At 42.6% G+C, this 21477-nt stretch overlaps 1 protein-coding gene across 1 annotated transcript in view; it reads right to left on the minus strand.

Moving 5' to 3' along the window:
• Rin2 (Ras and Rab interactor 2) overlaps positions 1-16585 on the minus strand; it is a 168638-nt gene extending 152053 nt beyond the window's left edge. The window contains exon 1 of the mRNA XM_028756574.1: positions 16466-16585. The gene's annotated coding sequence lies outside the window, so the exon portion shown is untranslated. The remainder of the gene's footprint in view (positions 1-16465) is intronic.
• Between the last annotated feature and the right edge of the window lie 4892 nt (positions 16586-21477).

The raw sequence follows: 21477 nt of genomic DNA on the forward strand, positions 1-21477 counted from the left end.
TGTACACCGAAAGTACCATTTTATATCACAAAAGTAAAACAAAGCCATAGAAAATATAGAAGAGAGAATTTAAAAATCTCAGCCCTATTGTTAATCTTCTCGAGTGTGCCATTCCAGAATCTGCACTCACCAACTTCTAACTCATTTACTTAATCTTGTTCCTTATTATAACCAAGACCATATTGTGTGCCTCTTTAATTATCATCATGCATTTCTTCTGCCACACCGGAAGTGTCTTTGGGAAATGTGCTGAAGGACTTTGGCTCATGATGAACCTCTCTTAGCTCCATGCAGCATCCTGTACACTGTGAACCTCCATAGGATTTAGTGAATGACAAGTTGGCTCTCATTGAGCATTTGGAAAACTGAAAGCCAGGAGATGGCAAGTAAATTGAACAACATTCTTTTTCTGCCTCATATTTTTTAATGGCATCTGATATTAGATAACTTACCCACTGGTTGTTGTTTTAACTCAGTTACAGGCATGTGTTTGGTACTTTTATTCTACGAGAAATGCTGAGAAGGAGAAGATTTGGTGGTGAGTCAAAGAAGACTGGTGGGCAAGTGGAGCTGACCTGCAGAGGCCACTGTGGAGGGGAACACACTGAGAGACTCACTATGGACATGTGTCATTGCGCATACTTAGTCTCTTCATGGTCTGATAGCCCACCGTCATGTCAACTTTACATGGCTGGCAATTCTCCACTATACCCAAAGGGAAAGGACAGAGGAAGTTGGACACTCTTGTAGGAACTGGAGAGAGGAAGATAGTGAAAAGCATCTCCACATCTTTTCTAATCACCAGCTACCCATTCCCAGCAGTTATGGAGGCTTTCCCCATTAAAAAAGATCCACTGAGATGCTGCCTGATGATCACTGTCTCTGGCCAATGATTTACAGTCCAACTCCCTCTTGCCCTTCCTTGAGATGTTTTTGGTGATGCTGACCATCTGTGCCATTATGACAGGAGAGCAATGCATACTAGAATACTGTTTACTCTGTTATGTGGAAGTAATTTTGAACTTGGAAAGAAAAAACCCTGTAATTCTTAGGAACACTTGCCACTTGGTAAAAAGCAAAGCAACCAAACACAAAGTAAACCAAATATGCAAACTGATATTAAACCAAGGGAGAAATACAAATGACAGATCAGCACATGGAAAGATGTTCAGCGTCATGAGTCATCAGGGAAATGCTCAGACCACTAGACACTGTGGCAGAACAAGTGGATAAAACAGGAGACCTGCGATATCAGCTGTGTGTGGGGATGTGGCTCAAACAATGGCGATGCTCAGACACAACTGGAAGAATATAAATTACTACATCCTCTTTGGAAAACAATTTAGCAGTTTCATAAAGAAGTAAGTACACACTTATATCACCCAGAAATTACACTCAAAATGAAATAAATGTCCATAAAAAGTTTGCATGAGGATGTTTTACATAGCAGCTTGTGAATTATAATAAAGCCAGAACAATCATATCTACCAACACAGAATTCACAAATGAAATTCAGGACATTTATACAATGAAATCTAACTAAGACAGAAAAGGGTCAAGCGTTGGATGGAGGTCAAATATCCCTATGGAAGAGTTAGGGGAAGGGTTGAAGGAGCTGAAGGAGATGACAAGATGACAACTCCATAGGAAGACCAACAGTGTCAACTAACCCAGACCCCTGGGAGCTCCCAGAGACTGAGCTATCAACCAAAGAGCATACAATGGTTGGTCCAAGGCACATATGTAACAGGAGACTACCTTGTCTGGCCTCAGTGAGAAGGGATGCACCTAATCCTGTAGAGACTTGATGCTCCAGGATAGGGGGATATAGGGGTGAGGTAACACTCTCAGAGGTGAGTGTGGAGAGCTCTTGGTGCTACTTCTAGGATACTGGCAAGAACTTGACATTGGGCTAGGACGTGGAAGTAAGCTAAAGATCTTGATCATCTTGATAAGTCCCTGAATATCACAGGACTTCGTTTGTTGCCTTGCTTGTTCCCTGACAATTTGTTTGTACTTTGTTCCTTGACCTAGAATTTACCCTGTTCTTTGCATGTACTTAGAATGGTATAGCAGCAGACTGGGGAAAAATAAAGGTCCCTCACTACTTGCTGGGTCATACTATAATGTTGTCTAATTGTCCTTTCTTTCTTTAATCCTCAATCCCTCCCTGGAGACCCTGTTGGCTGACTGAGCTGGCTTGGTCAGGTGAAGGGGGAAATACTGGGTGGGGAAGAACTCTTCGAGGAGGGGCTGGGAGGGGGCAACATTTGGGATGTAAATAAAAGAATAAATTAAAAAAAACGCAAAAGGGAACAAACTGGCCTATGAGTTACTTTAACAACATAATTGAGTGAAAGTAGTTTAGCCCAAAAAGTCCATTTATTGCATCACTCCATTTTATGAAATGTCTAGGAAGCTGTATAAAGTACCAAAACACATGTATATACTTAAAGCAAAATTTATGACATATACATTATACTTAAAGCCATTTTTAAGAATGGGAGCTTAGGCATATATCAGTAGAACACACCTTTAATCCTAGCACCTGTGGGTCAGAGGCAGATGGATTTCTGTGAGGACAGTCTAGTCTATATAGTGAGACTTTGTCTTAAAAAAAATTATAGTTTGCTCCAAACATGTTTTTTCTGCCTAAAATTAAGTGTGGAGTTTCATATAAGCTCCTTTTTAAAAATGGTTACATAGTGATCAAAGGTTCTGTTGTGCCTAGTATTAAACGTTACCCCTTCCTTTCCTCTAAATCTCTTGAGTGCACTGTCACAGATGCTAACAGCACCTGTTAGCCTTTTTTTCTTTTTCTTCGTTGTAATTGAATGCTCCGAAGAAACAACTTAGGGAAGGAAGGATTTATTTGGATCATGGTTTCAGAGTGTTCAGTCCATAGTTGCTTAGCCTCCTGCACTTGGGCAGGAAGCCACAGCAGCAAATGTGTGTAGAAGAGGCTGTTCTTCACATATTGGCAGACAGGAAGAAGAGAAAAGGGGAGAGGAAGAGTCCAGGGCAAATTATGGCCCTTAAGGACATACTCCCAGTTAGCTATTTCTGAAAAAAAAAAAAACCTTATTTCCTCCCTTACCACCTCCCAGATTGCTATCATGAATCTTTCAAATGGTTAATTCATTGATTAGGTCAGACCATAAGGGACTGTCTCCAGAAATGTCCTCACAGATTCACCCAGAGGAATGGTTTATTTCAGGTGCTCTTAGGTGTTTCTTCTCTCTCTCTCTCTCTCTCTCTCTCTCTCTCTCTCTCTCTCTCTCTCTCTCTTTGTTTGTTTTGTTTTTCAAGACAGGGTTTCTCTGTGTAGTCCTGGCTGTCCTGGAACTCACTCTGTAGATCAGGCTGGCCTCAAACTCAGAAATCCACCTGCCTCTGCCTCCCAAGTGCTGGGATTAAAGGCGTGCGCCACCACTGCCCCGCACCTCTTAGGTGATTCTTAATCCAATAAAATTGACAAGACTATCAGGAGAAGACATGTCCCCTTAGTGCCCACCATTCCTACTTTGGGACCCTGTGACTCTTACTGAGAACTTACTTGGGACAAGAGCACACTCGAATCACTCATGGGTGGGCAAGAAGTACCAAAAAAGACTCATTGGCCCTTGGGACAGTTTTCCTCAACAAGGGACAGAAGTGTGGATACATACCCCAGTTCCCTGTTCTCTTGGGTGAGGTCCACAACAGCTCCCACATGGCCCAAAAGGACTGAGCCCAAGTGTCTGCAGTAAAAATCTGCTCATATACATAATATCTGTCTCTCAATCTACCATGGGGTTATGTCTTCATAAATTCACCATAAACTGAAAATATCGTAAGCCGAGAGTATACTCCCTAATCCTAGCCCACTAACACCGTGGGGTAGCAAGCAGCCTGCTATGCAAGATGGGTTGTTCTCCCTTGTGATCACAGGGACAATCAGAAGCTATGGCTCACGGTGGCTGCTGAAGATCCTGAAATGGGTCATACCCTGCATACTGCTAGCTAAAAAAAAAAAAAAAAGCTCAAAACTCAAATGTCAGTGGGTCATTTCTACTAAATACACCTGGTTTTCCCACCATCATAACTTAGGGATTGCCAGCTACTTTTCCCTCTCTGTCCCACTTCCATGTTCTCTCTCTCCCGCCATCCCTCCTAGAGTTGGTGACGACTGGCATCTAGATCCCAGGGTCTGATTTTGGAACTCCCAAATAAGAGAGTCAAAAGGTAGGTCTTAGTTTGGGTTTCTATTGCGGTAATAGAAGACCATGATCAAAGCAATCTGGGGAGGAAGGCGTTTATATGCCTTATACTTTCATATCACTGAACATAACAGGAAGGAGTCAGGGCAAGAACTCAGACAGGGCAGGATCCTGGCGGGGGTGGGGGGGAGCTGATGCAGAGGTCACGGAGAGGGTGTGGCTAACTGGCTTGCTCCCCACTGCTTGTTCAACCTGCTTTCTTATAGTACCCAGGGCCACCATCCCAGGAGTGGCACCACCCACAATGGCTGCCTCCCTCCAGCCCCATCAATCACTGTTGCTCTACATGCAGGGCCACAGCCTGATCTAATGAAGGCATTGTCTCAATTGATGTTTCCTCCTCTCCAATGACAACTGTTTGTGTCAAGTTGACATAAATCTACCCAGCACAAGGTGACACTTGTTAATTCATGTGCATGTGTTGTTTTCTTCTCTTGTGTTATGTTAATCTATACAGACAGAAACATGCCACTAAGTATATAGGAACTTTAAAAAGATTTATCTTTATTATTCTTAACTATGTGTCTGTTTGTGCATGTGAGTGTGTGTGCTCTTGGAGTCCAGAAGAGGGCATGAATATCCTGGAGTTGGAATTATAGGCAGCTGTGAACCCCGACTCCCATAAGGATTCTGAGAATCAAACGGGTTCTCTGCAGTACTGCCCTTAACCACCAAGCCATCCCTCCAGCCACAAAACACAGCTTGACAGTATTAATGTGACATACAGTTTCACTAATACCTTAACTGAATGTTCTATCAGGACAAATAAGATGCCACTGTGGTACCAACATTGGGCTCCCGTGTTTATTTGCTTGCTTGCTTGCTTGTTTGCCTGCTTAGCCTGCTTAGACAAAGCATAAACACAGTATAAATAACTTAGGAGAGTTGGAAAGATACTCAATCATGCAAAGATTTCTTCTGCAGGCCTCCTATGCACAGCCAAGAACTCAACAGTCATGCCAACCTTAGCATATGCTTTATGACTTAGAACTTAGAAGAAGCATAAAACAGCAAGTCTTTTCCATGCTAACTTGGAAAAAGTCCTGTAAATTTATAACCAGTGTGAAAGCACTGCCTCTTCTCCTTCCAGCTAAATTGTATCCTCGCCAGTTGGGAGCGCCAAGGTATCCAGAGAAGCAAAGAAATGGCATATTTTACAGCATCCAAAGGCTTCACCTAAAATGTAGGAAAACACACACATCCCTCAGACTGGAAATTGCTCTGGTGTCCTTACTGCTTTTATCTCCAGACAAGCAAGAGCAACTGGTACCCACGGATTCCACATCAAACCATTTTATGAGTGAAGCATGCTGCATACTCCAAAGGCATTGTGAGTCTAAGATGCACAAAGCCATCACACAAAATAAGGTAAAAAGTCCCAGCTAACATCAGAAATACTGAAGAGGTTTCTGTAACATAAATGTACACAGCATCTCACTAATGGCAATTAGCAGATCACTAAGGACAATCACAGCTACTACTAAAGTTAGCAATGGTAAAGCAAAAGCTTTCAAATTTCTCATTCTGGTTTCCCAATCTGGTAGAAGGCAGAGGCAAAGGGTAGGCTGCCCTATTGGTCTTAAGTCAAGGTCAATATCAAGAACTGTCCCGGCAAAGACAAATAGTCTGTTCCTCCTGTTGACTCAGGTTTGAACATGTGACATGTTTTTTAGCCAATAGAATAACAGAGAGGTGACAAGCCTAGGTCAGAAGAGGCCTTTGTGTTTTTACTTGTTCTCTTCCTGAGCCATGCATGATAGGAGAGAAGCATCCTTCAGGCGGCTCCTGCTCTGTGTCCTGCTCTTAGGATGTGAGCAGGAGTCTGCCAGGCATAACAGCCTTCAGCAAGGAGCCCACTGAGCCAGAGCTTGGAAAGAAGCAGTCAGCCAACCCCCAGGTGCCTGAGGAGCATAACCAGGTTCTGCCCAGCTGAGCCTAGCCACATTCTGTACAACTTCAACCAACCTATTGTTGCATGAGCTACACAGATGTGCAAAATCTCCTTTCTCACTGAATTTTGGGATAAGCACTAACCCAGGAGGCAAGAGAGCCATACCAGGAACCAAAGGAATAGTGTGTGGGTAGGTTTGTTTCCCTTGCTTCTTCTCTGGAGAAATGGGAAGCAACAATGGACAGGATATAATTATGTTTACAACTGCTTTAAAAAGTTCTTTTCCCAAGAATAGTCTAAATTCCGTGGCCCTTAATGGCACAATGGCAAAATGTATGCTGTGTATGCTGTTTACTCTGTCACAGATTCCCAGTGAAACTGAGCCCCACATATCTTGTTGATGGCTAGGTTTTTTTTTTTTCTTTGTCAGCTTGATGCAAGCTCATGGAGGCCAGAAGAGTGTGCTGGACTTCTGGAACTGGAGTTACAGATGGTTGTGAGCAGTCATGTAGGTAGTGGGAATTGAACCTAGTGCCTCTGGAAGGGCAATCAGTACATGTAACCACTGAGCCATCTCTCCAGCTTTGAGATATTTTCTTGATTGGTAATTGATTTGGGAGGACCTATCTCACTACTGAGATGCCGTCCTAGGCAGGCGGGCCTGGGCTGTATAAGTAAGGTGGCTGAAGACGAATTTGTGAACAAACTAGTGAGCATGGCTCTGCTTGAAGCTCCTGACATGGCTTCCCTTAATGATGGATTGTAACCTATAAGACAAAATAAGCTCTTTCCATCTCAGGTGGGTTTAGGTCAGTACTTCATCACAGCAACAGAAACCAAATTAGTGCAGCATGCTTCTGGCATCACTATTCCTGTATATTCTTTCATTTCCTATTTTTAACAATTAATTATTTTATGTGGGTGGTGTATCCATGCCATGCACATGTGGAAGTCAGAGGACAACTTGCAGGGGTCAGTTCTCTCCTTCCATGTGGGCCCCAAGGACCGAACTCAGGCTACTCCGAGGTGTCTTCACCCACTGAGCCATCATTCTGGTCCTACATTCCAGTTCTTGACCCAAAGTAAGACACGACCTCATTCTTACAAATAATGGTGAATACTCACTGAACACCAGACTGTGCCAGCTGTCACAACTTATTTTCAACTCTGAAATGGAGACAAGAATGGCACCTACCAACCTTACGTGAGGTAAGAGCATGCGACCTGCCTGAAAGGTCCTGACATATAGCAAGCTTTCCAACACTAATACTGACTTCAAGCAAGGTTTATGCATTATTTCCATATTGAGGATTCTACAACCATCACTGAAAACAGTGAGGATAGGTTGAGGGGGCAGAAAAGGAAGAAAAAGCACTCAGAGAAAAGAAAGAAATGCATTGTTACTGAACCTCTTAAGACTTCAGCCAGCTGATGGCAGCACATGCCTGCCTCTGAACAGGAAGCAGAGAAGAAGCACTGATTTCTGAAATTCTACTATAGCACAAAGAGGAGAGGGGCGTCCACAGGGGAGGTAGGTCAGGCTGTGCTCCTGTGTGTACATCTGAGGCCTGGGAGACATTCCCAGAGACAGCGCCCAGAGTGGGATTATTTCAAGTAGCCCAACAGTGGCCCTGGGACTTTGCTCTGGTGTACAGAAGTTTAGGGCTGGTTCTGAACAGTACTAGAGCACTGTCTGTGGTATGTAAAATATGCCACTTAATCTGTTGGAGGGGCCTTCAGGATGCAGCCAGGGGAGAAGAGGTAATCCCAAGTTGGTGTTGAAAAATACACACCCTAATTGCACAGGTAGAGTGGAGAACCAACTCCAGATAGTTCACTTACTGCTTGTAGTAAGGTCTCCATTCGTGCCATCCTTCATCTTCTGTAATCCCTCCCCGGGCTGTCCTGGGGACTGTAACTGTAACTAGGGAAGGGGAAGGAACTCAAAGCTCTGAAACCCCAGTTGTTCCTGGTGGGGAAAGCACCTTACCATGAGATGTCCAGAAGAGGACACTAAGATGTCATACAAAGGTCACCTTAGCTATTCTCTGTGTGATCCAGGGTAAGTCAACCTGATCTCTTTGTTCTCAGTTTCTCCATGTGAAAAAAAGTTATATGTATATGTATATACATACATACACACACACACACACACACACACACACACACACACACACACACACACACACACAATCCCCCAGTATCCCTAGGAAATGGTTTTAGAAACCCCCAGTTAGCAAAATCATCTGAGGATGAGTAAGTCCTTTATATAAAGTAAAAGAAGTATTTGCATACAATCTATACACCTTTTTACATTACATTTCTTGGGCAATTTATATGCTATGTAAATAGTTGCATTATTAAAGAAATAAGGTCAGGGGAAAGGTATGTGTGTGTGTGCAACATTGTTTTTTTGTTGATTTAATAAGCAGATTTAAACTTTTGAATGCACATACAGAATACTAGGTTTCCTTATGACATTTCCATCCATACTTTGCTTAGATCAATCTTCCCCCCGGCTCTCACGCACATCTCTCCACTCCAGCCCCTGGGTATTCCCCTTTCCTCTTTCATCACTCTTGCTCTATGATGCTCTCCACTCACTTCCTTAAATCATCTTATTTGCCTCCCAGATTCCTCTTTCTCACTAGCTGACTTATACCCACACTCAGCAGATAATCACGTTTATATAAACTAGAAACCAAGATTCTCATTCGAGAGAGAATGTACAGTACTTGTGTTTTTTTTATTGTTTACCTTAGTATAATATTTTCTAGTTCTAATGCAACCTCCATGGCTTTGAGTTGACTTGACTGGAATGACAGAGGAAAGGGAAGCACACAGACACATGTACAGAAAAACTGGCACTGGGAAGAATGTGCATGCTGATGGAGACACATCAGCAGGAGGCTGGAAACTCAGCAGTTATGTTACAGACCTGGACTGAGGAGATGGATTTACTGTACACAGCTGACCGACAGGAGCCAGGTTAGCTCATCTTGATAGAAGATCTCTGTTGAGGAGAAGTCATCAAGGAGAAGGAAGCTGTGTTTGAGACTTTCTGCACACACTGCCTCTAGTCATTCATGACATTCAGATGTGGACTGGAGGAAGGCTTTTCCATCCCTCTGAACCTGGTTCAGGGAGAGCTTTGTCATTCACAGTCTGAGGCACTGGGTCCTTGACATAGCCATGCTCATGTCAACAACACACATCCTCTCAGAATTCTACCTGCTCCCCACATAGACCTGCAACTCTGCAACTGTATTTTCCTTTTCAGTCACATAAAATTCCATCTGTTTATGACCGCTTCTGTTTATAAACATCTAGGCCGTCGATTGCCCTGAAACTGGAGATAAGCAACAAACATCTTCAAACACATCCTCTTTGGTAAGACAGAGTCTTGGAGTACACGTTCAAGAGCTCACGGAGATAAGGTAGCTCATGTGGTCGTTCTATCGTTAGTTTCCTGAGAAACCTCCTCACAGATTCCTGTCGGGGCCGCATCACTGAACACTACCACAATAGTAACACGAGTTCCTATTTTCCACATTCCCCCCAAAATTTATCATTTTTTTTCTTGATGATAGATATTCTGACATAAGGTGAAATACCAAATGCCTTTTACTTCATTATACTGATGGCTAAAGATGTCGAATACTTTAAAAACAATTTTTTGTCCATTCGTGTTTCTTCTTTTGAGAACTGTTCCATTGATTGGTTGGTAGCTGTAGTTTTCAATGTTTAGTTTCTGAAGTTCTTTTTTTTTTCCCAACTCTTTACTGTTTTTTTGTGAGTGTCACATCATGCACCCCAGACCCACTCCTCTCCCTGTCTACCCTCTACCCTCACAATCCCCCCACCAAAAGAAATTATAAAACAGACAAAATAAAGCATAGGAACCATCTGATTGTGGAAGCTATAGTCTGTCACACTGTGTCCCACAGTATATCCCTCTGTCCACACATCTTCACTTAAAAATGTGCAGTGAGTCATTGGTCTGGTTTGAGACCTCTGGCTTCTGCCACACTGTCAATATTGGATCCTCACTGGGACTCCTCCCACTTAACATGTTGTTGCCCTGTGTCATGGAGATCATTTATATCCTCAGGACTGGCCCTTTCCAGAACTCCAAGGGTTCATAGATGATGTAGATTTTGGGGTGGGCCAACTCAAAGCCCTGGATCTGGGTGTAGGTGATAGCTGAACTGGTCAGCCCGCTGGCACTACCACATCCACACTACCAGGGAGAGCTCTCCAGAACTGCCATCAGCAGGAGGCAGGGTCAGTTCTCCCATGCTCATGCCTTCAAGGCCACCAGCTCACTTGCACCCACCAGAGCTTGCTCCACTGTGCTGTCTAGCTGAGGCACAGGGTCCACTCTACCAAGTGTTGCAGCCATCAGGAACTGGGCTAACTCTCCTGCTTTCACACTCTTGTGGCTGGCTCACCAGTGCCTTCACCATCAGGGCCAGCTCCACTTGTATCTTGACTTCATTTCCTAGTTTATCCTTTTTTATATCTTTCTCTTCTCTAATTGCTCTAGCTAAGAATTCCAGTCCTGTACTGAATAAGATCGAAGAGGCCACTCTTTGTCTTGTTCCAGATTTTAGAGGCAATGCTCTCTGCTCACACAGAATAATGCTGGCTGTGGCTTTGTTGTATGCTGCCTTTATTTTAGATAATATAATTTGTCTATTCCAAATTTCTTCAGTCATGAAGGCAGTTTGAACTTTCTCAAGCACCTGTCCTGCATCCATGTAACTGATCATGTAATTTCTGTCCTTAAGTCTATTTTTTATATATTTATATACATTTATTAATTTACATACATCGAAACAATTGTCTATCCATGGGGAGAAATCCATTTGGTCATGCCGTATAATTTTCTTGATGTATTCTTTAACTTGATCTATGTGTATTTCGTTGACTGTTTTCGCTTCTCTGTTCATCAGAGTCTGTAATTCTCTCCTATGTTCATCATTGATCTCTAAGTTTCTTGTGTTTTTATCTGACTTTTGTCTCGTGGTAATAATGGCTTCGTAGAATGAGAGCGGTGGTGCCTCCCTCAGAAGAGCTGCTGTTAGACTTCTGAGGACGTTTGGTAGACCATGTGCCTCAACCTGCTCGGCAGTGAATCCTGTGCTTTTCTCCATGGGGAGTCTTTTAGGTACTGCTCAGTTTCACTGCTTACTGTGGTTCTATCTAAATTGTTTATATCTCCTGTCTTTAATTTTGTAGGTAAGACACATTTAGAAATGTATGCATTTCTTGTAGGTTTTCTGCCTTTGGGGAAATAGAAGTTTTTGAAGTATTAACTCATGATCCTCTGGATTTCATTATAATCTGTTATGACAATTCCTTCTTCATTTCCAATTTTAGCACTTTGTACCTTCTCTTTCTTTTGGTTAGTTTAGCTACGGGTTCACCAGTTTTAACTCATCTTTTCAAATAACCGACTCTTTGAGCAATTCTCTCCCTTGTTCTTGAAGTTTCTCTCTCATTTATTTTTGCGATAGTCTTTATCATTTCTTTCCATCTGATGCATTGGGGTTATAGTTTCTGTTTTTTTGAGAACCTCAAGGTGTATAGTACATGACATACTAAGATCTGGTGCTTACAGTTCTAAACACACCTATTAGGCCTGCCTTGGCTGCACCCCAGGGTCTGGTAGGGCGTACTCTCATTGCATTCAGTTCTAGGAACTCTTTGTTTTCCTCTGGGAATGTGTACTCCCTATTGGTTGGGTGGCATGCTTTCTATAGCTATCTATTAAATACAGTTGGTCTATGGTATAATTTAACTCTGAAGTTTCCTTGCTGATTTTTTTAACTGTAGAAGCCCCCTATAGATATGAGAGTTGGATATTAAGGTCTCTCCACTATTGTATTGTGGATTCTTATGTCTTGTAGCATCCACTTTATGGACCAGGGAGGACCATGATTTAGCACTTAAATATTTACAATAGATACATCTTCTTGATGAATTGTTCCCTTTATTAGTAGGTAGCTGCTTCTCTTTATCTCTTCCGACTAGTTTTGGTTTGGATTCTTCTTTATCAGATGCAGAATCACTACACTGTCATCCCGTTTGCATGGTAGGCTGATTTCCAACTTGTGACTCCAAGTTTAGGAATGTCTTTGCATATGACACTCTGGGACGCAACAGATAGTTAGATCTTGGTTTACAATCCAGTCAGTTAGCCTGAGCTTTTTTGTTTTTCTCTGTTTTGTTTTTTGTCTTTTCCATTTTATAACCACTACTGGTCAAAACCATAGATACAGATGCAAAGACATGCATGGCTGGGATCACTCCACCCTTATAAGGCTACAAATGTAAGAACAGATTGAGTTGGGGTGCTACTAGGCCAAACACTGAAGCTAAAGCCTTTCTTAACTTCAGTTATGAAAGAAGGATCCAGGAGAGATACCACTGGCTCTTCCTCACTCCATTCTTTACTCTTCCAACACATAAAACCACAGTACTTGAAGCTGCCATGTCAAAAAGCATGCAGAACTGATGCCATTCCGGGCACGTCAAATTTAAGGGGGTGGGGTCTGTTGTTGAGTGACAGATGAAATCGCTTTCTTACATTTTTTAACCTCCCTTCTGCCTGCCAAACACTCATTGCTTGCCACTACTCCCATCCCCATCAATAAGAAGAGAAAAGAACAAAGGGGGAAACCTGTCACCAACTGTGCTCTGCCAAGCATCTTAATTCTGCTTTTCCAGACAGTATGATGGATAAGAGGGACTGTGTGTGGCTTTTCTGCTCTATGACCATCTCAGCATCCCATTAGATTTTTGTCATGTGTTATAAACCACACAAATAGCATCCCCTCCAGCATCCCTCTTTGTAACGTTGCTAGTTCCCTTAGTAAAATATTGACATTTTCTGCGGTACTGCAGATTTCAAGGATGTGTTCCTTTACAACCTTGTGTCCCATGTCGACTCCCTTTGCTAGGTGGCTTAGGAGCTCCCCCTCCTGTCAAGGGCTGAACCTTTCTGACCTCTTGAATCTGGTCTGTCCTGCTATTTGCTTTGTCCAGCAGGATGTGGGAGAGCTGCACTGTTATTTTCAAGCCCTGCTCTCTCCATTTCTTCAAGCAGTGCTTCCATGTCAATAAGCTCAGTCTGGAGGATGGAGACACGCTAAACAGAGGGCAGCCATCTCATTGATGCCATCTTCCCCCAGACAACTGGCAGAGGATGGCAATGCAAAAACGCAGCAAAACTAGTCGAAGTCCACCAGCTGGTCCCAGCTCAAATGATCACCCTACAGAACTATGAGCTAAGTTGACTAAGCTACAAACTCAACATCCCTTCTGTGAAAATTCAAAGCTTTTTGGAGTGCTTCAACTTTCATGTTAGGGATGCCCAAACAGTAAAACCAATACAAGTATTTGAAAATCTGAAGAATAACAAAACAACAACAACAATAACAAGCAAACAAAATTCTAAAGTCTGAAACGTTACCGATCCTAAACTACTGATCCTAAGCATTTCTAGAAGGGATAGTCAACCCTTCCTAAGTTTGGGAGTAGGAAATTTTTATTTGTATTTTGCCTGCATGTATGACCATGTACCATGTGTGTACAGTGCCCATTGAGGCCATAAGGGAGCATCAGATCCCTGGGAGTGGAGTTATAGATGGTTGTTAGCTGCCATGTGGATATTGGAAATTGAACTTCAGCCTTCTGGAACTTCAGACTTTAGTCTTCTGGAAGAACAGCCAGTGATCTTAATTGGTGAGCCATCTCTCCAGAATTTGGGGTAGGTTGTTAAGCAGCAAGGTTAATTAATTAATAATCTAGCTAATGCAAAATGAAATTAAAGAATTAAAGTTAACTAACATTTTTGACCAATTTTTATATGTTTTGTAAAATAAATAACTCCCATATTCTGGATTTGCAGTCATTTCCATCATTCCTGGGTTCCTATAGATTCTAAGTATAGAGATAAGCATTGTCTATTCTGGACAATGTAAAGGTAAGGTTTATTCTTAGTTCTCAAATAGTTGTAGTGATGCTTTTGCACACACATTCACACAAGAGGTGAAAAACACAGTGTCGCAAGTCCGATGAGCAAAGCCAACTAAAATGACACATTTATCATTTGCACAACTCCCGGTTGCTCTTCTGATGCTAACAGAATACCTATGGTGGAGCAGAATATGGCCTTGACTTCTGCTGAGGGCCTCATGGTAGCGAGGCAAACAGGTGCTTATGGAAAGAAGCATGCATGTGGGAGAGTAAGTGTGCTAGGCTTGCACCATAGAACCCTAACCTTGTGGCCATTTGGATCCCATAGGAATGAGAGCTCAGTCCACCAAGGCCAGTCTCATAGCAATGAGAACTCAGCCCAGCAAGGAAAGCATCAGTCCATTCGTGAAACCTCTGTCTAATGTAGCTAACACCTCTTGATGGTCTCACTAATACCTTAACCTGTTTACTCTGGAGGTCAAGTCCCATGAGTTTTGGTGATGACTAACAGTGGACATTTATCTTGACTCCTTAAAAGGATTTAGAATTAGCTAGGAAGCATACCTCTTGTGTCTATGAGAATGTTTTCAAAGCTTGGTTGAGGAGGAAAGATTCACACTGAATACGGTGGTGCTGCACCATGGGCTCGGGTCTCATGTTGAATGAAAGGGGCGGGGCACCAACAGTCACCTCTCTTTGCTTTATGACTCTGCTGCTATGGTGATCTGTATCTTCAAATAAAAGCTCATACAAACCATTCCTTTCTTAGGTCACTTCATCAGCTGCCTCATCACAATAACAGGCAAAGTAGCTGATATATTAGCCACAGCACACCCCAGTGTCTTCAGTGGTGGACATTTGCTCTTCCTCCATTAAAAACATTTGTCACTATTTCAACAATCCAATGAAACAGGGGTGCTCTGTGGAAGTTCCTGTTATTGTTTACTTTACAGCTACATTTTATTGAAGATATTTATTTATACAAGCTCAAAACAAAGATGTTTTATCTAACAGGAAGATCAAGGAAGCAAGAAAGACAGCTTCACTTTTTAAAAGCTAATTAAGACAGAGGCAGGAGCTGACATATCCCTGAGCAGACAAAACCAGTTGGCCCTTAGAAGCGACCTAAGCTTTGTTTAATTTGCAAGCATACGTGGACTGTCTAGTTGTTTCTTCTATTTCCAATGGAAGAAACCAAATACAGCCACTTTATAATCATAACCAAATATTTTCTTTGCTTTACTTCTGTGACTATAAAAACACTCCCTACACCAGGGGCCTCTGTCAGTGGGACCCCAACACCACTCCTGTGGAACTGTGCAATTCAGTTGCCTGACATTTAAGATGTTATGGTGGGGCCAGCAAGACGGCTCAATAGGGAAAAGCACTTCCCACCAAACTTGAGAACCTGAGTTCCCAGAACCCACATGGAGGAAAATGAGAACTGACTCCCATAAGGTGTTCCAACCTACACACACATAGTACAGGTAAAATTAAAAATAATTGTTTTATTGTGGCTGTTTACTTTTTTGTTTGCTTTGCTTCGAGAGTGTTATTAGGGGTAGAGCCCAGAGCCTTGTACATACTTGGCAAGCTCTTTACCACTGAGCTACACCCACAGACGATGCTACCCTTGAATTTATGATCCATCTGCCTTGGGCTAAATGCCAGGATTACAGGCGTGCACAGGTCCCAAGGATAATTAGTAAGCCCGGTAAAAGCCAGGTCCTTTTTGCTTTAAAGTTGCTTGTGATGTGTGTTAGTTCAGTTGCTAAGTCCTGCCCAGATTCAAGCACAAGGAAAATAGACCCTGTAGTTGATAGAGGAGTAACAAAATTTTGGGCAGGGCAGTGGTGGCGCATGCCTTTAACCCCAGCACTTGGGAGGCAGAGGCGGGTGGATTTCTGAGTTCGAGGCCAGTCTGGTCTACAGAGTGAGTTCCAGGACAGCCAGGACTACACAGAGAAACCCTGTCTCGAAAAACCAAAAAAAAAAAAAAAAGAAAAGAAAGGAAGGAAGGAAGGAAGGAAGGAAGGAAGGAAGGAGGAAGGAAGAAAATAACTAGTTAACCTACTTAGGCTGTGCCTGACATGAAGTCAATGCTCCCTGCAATGTTTATGGTTCTATTTATGGTGTGAGTTTCCTAAAATGTCCTGACTCTTGGGTGGCTCTGATCCTACTACATCATGAATGGAATCCCTCTGTAAACAGTTTCCACAGCAACCTTCCAAAGCTGGCACAGAATATAATCTCAACTTCAATGTCAAGGCTGGAAATGAACCAACTCCCTGGGTTGATGTGCCCTGGGTTTTCATCATCTCATTTTACCTACCTGTCAGGCCAGCATCTCTCTCTCCTCTCTCTTCAGCTCGGGCTTGTCTGATGAAGAGTTCTGAAGGCTCACACATTTGATCTTTTCCGGTGGATGTTCAGAAGTCTCTGTCTCAGGCCCCCATCTGCAACAAACAGAATTCACGGTTTAGGATTTGTACACAGTTAAAAGCACAATGGGCAACCACACATGTGGCTTGTTCCCTGCTTGTTCTGGAAGGACATTGACAGATGTAAGCACAGGATGGTTTTCCTGCCCATGCAGACCCCAGACCTACCTCTGGACCAGGGAATGGGGGACAGGAGTCTCCTGAACCAGCAATGCCCTCCAAATTCCCAGCTGCTGCTCAGAATTTAAAGATCCCAAATAGTCTTCCTAACACAAAGGATGGATCATGGCCTTCCTGTTGTCACTATCAATTAAGTGACAAGTTTTCTTCCTTACTCTTTGCAGCACATCATCTCCTCCTGAGAGGGCTTTGATCTTTCACTCTGGGCTTCTGGAATGGATTTCCATGGTCACTGTCAACTGTTCCTGTCAATACCCCACTGTTTCAAAATTACCTTAGTACATAAAAATATCACAGTCATGAAGGAAACCAAAACACAAACTCACAGCTAAGAGTCTCTGTTTCCATCACCACTAATACCTGAATCCCAGCACAGATGGATGGTTTTTATTCAGATTCTTTCTCAGTCTTTGTATGTGTTCCAATATTAAATAATGTACACCCAAATATCACTTTTCTAACTGTGCTAGTTATAGGTCTACTCCCCTTGCTCATCACGTTCTTAGGATGACTTGTCACGGTTGTCTCTTTTTTCTCCTTTATACTTTCATGCCATTTCTCTGTCTCCCTTCTCCAACAGGCTCTACAACTGACCCCAGACTTCCCCTTTCCTCCATAAGCCCCTCACACACCCGTCCCTCACATCTGGCCTGAAATGTCCTCCATAGCCCTCTCTAGTTACTTAACAAGATTCAACTTTTAGGCACAATGCAGGAGCACCACACCCAGAATGCATTAGGGCATCACCTACACAGGGACACCAGAGCAGCCGTGCCTGCAAAGCTGTTCAGACCACTCCCCCATACAGTGGAGATTGAAGTTCTGTGATGACACACTTGACTTTCACCCACAGAAGTATTGTATTTTCCATCACAGTCTATACCCATACCCACATGCACAAGACAGAAACAAATTCTATAAAGTTCCCCCAGTCTCATTCTTCCTCCTCACCCCTTCACATTTATTTAAAACTATGGTCGATGCGCATCTTCACCCATTTGCCAGTCACAATCACTGGAAGAGGTCCAGTCGTGACCCACACTTAATAACAGTGCTTCAACCCAGAAAGTAATCATGTGTGTGATATGCACACATGTACATACAGGTGTGCTCAGCTCTACAAACGCTTGTGGAGGCCAAAGGTTGACCTTGGGTGTCCTCCTCGATCGCTCCCCACCTCACTTTTTGAAACGGTTTTTTTCATCGGACCTGGAGCTTGTTGGTTCAGGTAGACTGACTGGTCAGTGAGCCCTGAGGAACGGCTCTGTCTCCTCCCTCCAGCATTACTTATAGCAAGCCAACACCACTACACTGGGCCATCTTCTCAGCCTCCAGAATATACTTCAATAAATTATTGAAGATTACCCTTGAAATAAATTTTTACTTCAGAGGCAAGAGAGAAAGAGTGATCAAGACTACTCTCAGCGGACCTGAGCTCAGATCCCAGCACCTTTTTGAATCTAATAAAAAACAAAACAAAAAAATCATCTGGGGAGTGGTGGCACTTGAGAGACAGAGGCAGGTGGATCCCCTCTGAGTTCAAGTCCAGCCTGGTCTATAGAGCATGTTCCAGGTGATCCAACGCTACATAGAGAAATCCTTTCTCAGAAAACCAAACCAAACAAACAAAGCAAAACAAGCCAACTTACTTCACAAATTCCAGAAGGTTGGTATGTGAATCTGCAAAGCTCTGGCTATGGCTGCCCATTTGAACATCTTCACTATACACCGGATCCCTCTTTGCCAAACAAGCAAAGCTGAGCTCAGCTTCCCATCTTGTCTGGGCTTGTTAAGTGTTTTCCACTGACTGAATTTCACATCTGTATTCTCATGAGGTTTCTCTGCATGAAAACCCATTCTCCTTAAGTGGCTCTGCTGAACAGCTTCACACCTGGAGCTCACATTGTTTACTGATGCTGTCCGACTGTGTGCTGTTCAGGGCCGTGGCCTTATACCACCCTTGTCTGAAGATAGGCAGTGTGGAACATGAGGCAGGTCTTGGCATCCGGACTTTTGACTGAGTTTTAGAATTCTGGCCCACATTTGCCATTTGGATTTAACAAAATGGCATTCTAGGGGAGTTGACAAAAGGTGCACACGGTTCTTAGAGAAGAGGGAGACTGGCTGTCACTGAAATGTCTAATAGTTCACTACAGCCTAGCATGGAGCCCTTTCAACATAGATTCTGTAGTTTTAGGTTTCCAGTGTCTTTACCAATGGGCATAACAGAGAATTAAAGATTGTCCAACGTGACCCAGTTTAGATGAATACTACTGTAGGATCATTCAGAAGTGTCTCAAATACTCTTTTTAGGGATGCATGGCAGGGAGTGGGAAAGATTATCTATCAGGTAAAAGATTACAGCTTCAAAAGTCACCTGACACTGGACAACACAATGATTTAGGTAGCCAGAACTAAAGCAGACACACCAAACTGAATTTACACTGAAGAGGTATGGCATGCTATAAAATTTTGTACAGAAATACAAAACATCAGTCACTTAAAATAGGCCTTTGGAGAATAGAACTATGCACTGAAAGGAGAAACAGGCTGCCTGTGGCTCCTTTGAGACCGGGGTAAGCAGCCAGGACAACATGGGAAAGTGTCCTGGCCTTTCTCGTCCTGTCCCAGTGTTTCCTTTGGGAAGGGTAGCTGCTGTAATTTGTTAGTGAACTTGAACAAAACTGTGTTCCCAAAAGGAGCAAAAACTTCTGCCCAACTTACATGGGTTCCTGAACACACTTGAAATTGTCTAATGACTATTATCCTCTGGGGTTTTAAGTTATTTTAACTTTTAATCTAATTTCTGTATGGAGGAAAGGCAAACTTGTGGGATTAGAAAGGTTTTCCTAATCACAACAACTTGTTAAATAAATGTTGAGTGTCTGTTAGCTATTGTGCGTTGTGAGAAATTCTGAGAAATTCACATAAAAAACAAAACAAAACAAAACAAATCTCCACTTACTTATAAAAAACATTAGAAATTAAACTGCTCAAGGTAGCCAGATCTGGTGACACAGGGCTGTAATCCCAGCCACTTAGGTTGCTGAAGCAAGATCTTGAGTTCAAGGATAGCTTGGGGGAAAAAAAAAAGTAAAACCAGCCTAAACCAGCCTGGGCAACTTAGTGATATCCTGTCTCAAAATAGGAAGGAAAAGGAGAGCTGGGGATTAGCTCAGGGTTCAGCCCTAGCATGTGAGAGGCCTTGGGTTCAATTTCCAGGACCGAATGACAACAACATCTTCCAGGTAAAAGCAAGTTAAAGAGGCCAAGATACCAACTAGGTTTGATTTTTCAGTGTAGTCATAGTTACTCTGGAAATTGAGGTTGTTGCTAATTTCCTCATGTATTCTGACAAAGTCACCTAAAAGTTATGTTTACTGTTACTGAGCATGATTAAGCTGGCTGAATGTTTCCATATGCAGACAGCAGGATCAGTGGTTTTGAAAAGCTTCTCTAGAGAAGGCTTCTAACAATTCTTTTTATCACATTCACAACTGCTGACTCTGGATGCCATCAATGAGGGTCTTGGGTCTATTACTGGTGTGGTTTGAAGGTGCTACTAAAAGTTAATGTACTGGACACTTACTTCCTAAAACCAGTGTTCAGAGGTGGGGCCTTTGGGTTCTGATTATGTCCTGAGATGCTTCATTCATGGCTTAGTGGATTATCAGGCAGAGTGGCTTTGTTTACACAGGCGCGCTCTCTCTATCACAATTGCTCAACTCATGGATACCATCCGTCAGGTTACAATGAAGTAAAAAGAGCCCCAGGAGACAACAACCAGATGCTAGGCTAGCATCAGACTCCTGTTCATCCTAGTTCCTAAAAGCATGAGTTCAAAAAAACCTCCATTTCTTATAAATTATCCAGCTAGGATATTCTGTGACAGCATCAGGTAATAAGTTAGATAACTGGTTTCCCTAATACATTCCTACAAAAAGTAAAGTTAGGTAGGTTCATTCTATTGTGTAGCCAAGTTGCTGTTGGTTCCAAACAGAGCCCATGGCATCTTCATGTGTAGACCACATCTTTGTACTGGCTCAGTTTAAGAATCTATTCACTCTTAATTCTGTGTATTTACTTCCTAGAAATTCCATAGCAACCCAAATTCGGGATGCAAATTTAGCTTGCTTAGCCTTTCCCACAGCTTTTCCTATGAAATCTGGATTCCTGGCTTAAGGAAGGGTCACAACATTGTTCCATACACTTAAACGAGGATGTGTGGAATTATACAAAGTAAAACAGGTTTTTTGTTGTTTTGTCACAAGATTTCTGAGGGTTAAAGGCTATTTCATGAGTTCCTAACATCTTTGGAGCTTTTCTTCTTAGAATTAATACAGGTACGAAGAACAGCCTCTTACACTCCTCCCAACTCCCTTGTCTTTTCATTTTCTAGTTTTGTTTGTTTTGTTGTTGTTGTTTAAATTAATTGTATTAGAAAAAGTCCTACCAATTGCCTTAGTTTTCATTCTTTTTTTTAAAATTTAACCTTTATTTTTATTTTATGTAAAGGAGTATTTTGCCTGCATGTATTGGAGTCCTTGGAAGTGAAGTCACAGAGAGTTAGGATCCACTGTGTGAGTGCTGGGAAGGAAACCCAGGGCCTCTGGAAGAGCAACCAGTGCCTTCAGTTTTTTATTCTTTAATTTATTTTCAATTCACTTTACATCCCGATCACAGCCCCCCTCCTCTCTTCCCTTATCTTCCCATTGGTCCCTCC

Source organism: Grammomys surdaster, unplaced genomic scaffold, assembly GCF_004785775.1.
Source record: "Grammomys surdaster isolate TR1022 unplaced genomic scaffold, NIH_TR_1.0 129, whole genome shotgun sequence".
Classification (NCBI taxonomy): domain Eukaryota; kingdom Metazoa; phylum Chordata; class Mammalia; order Rodentia; family Muridae; genus Grammomys; species Grammomys surdaster.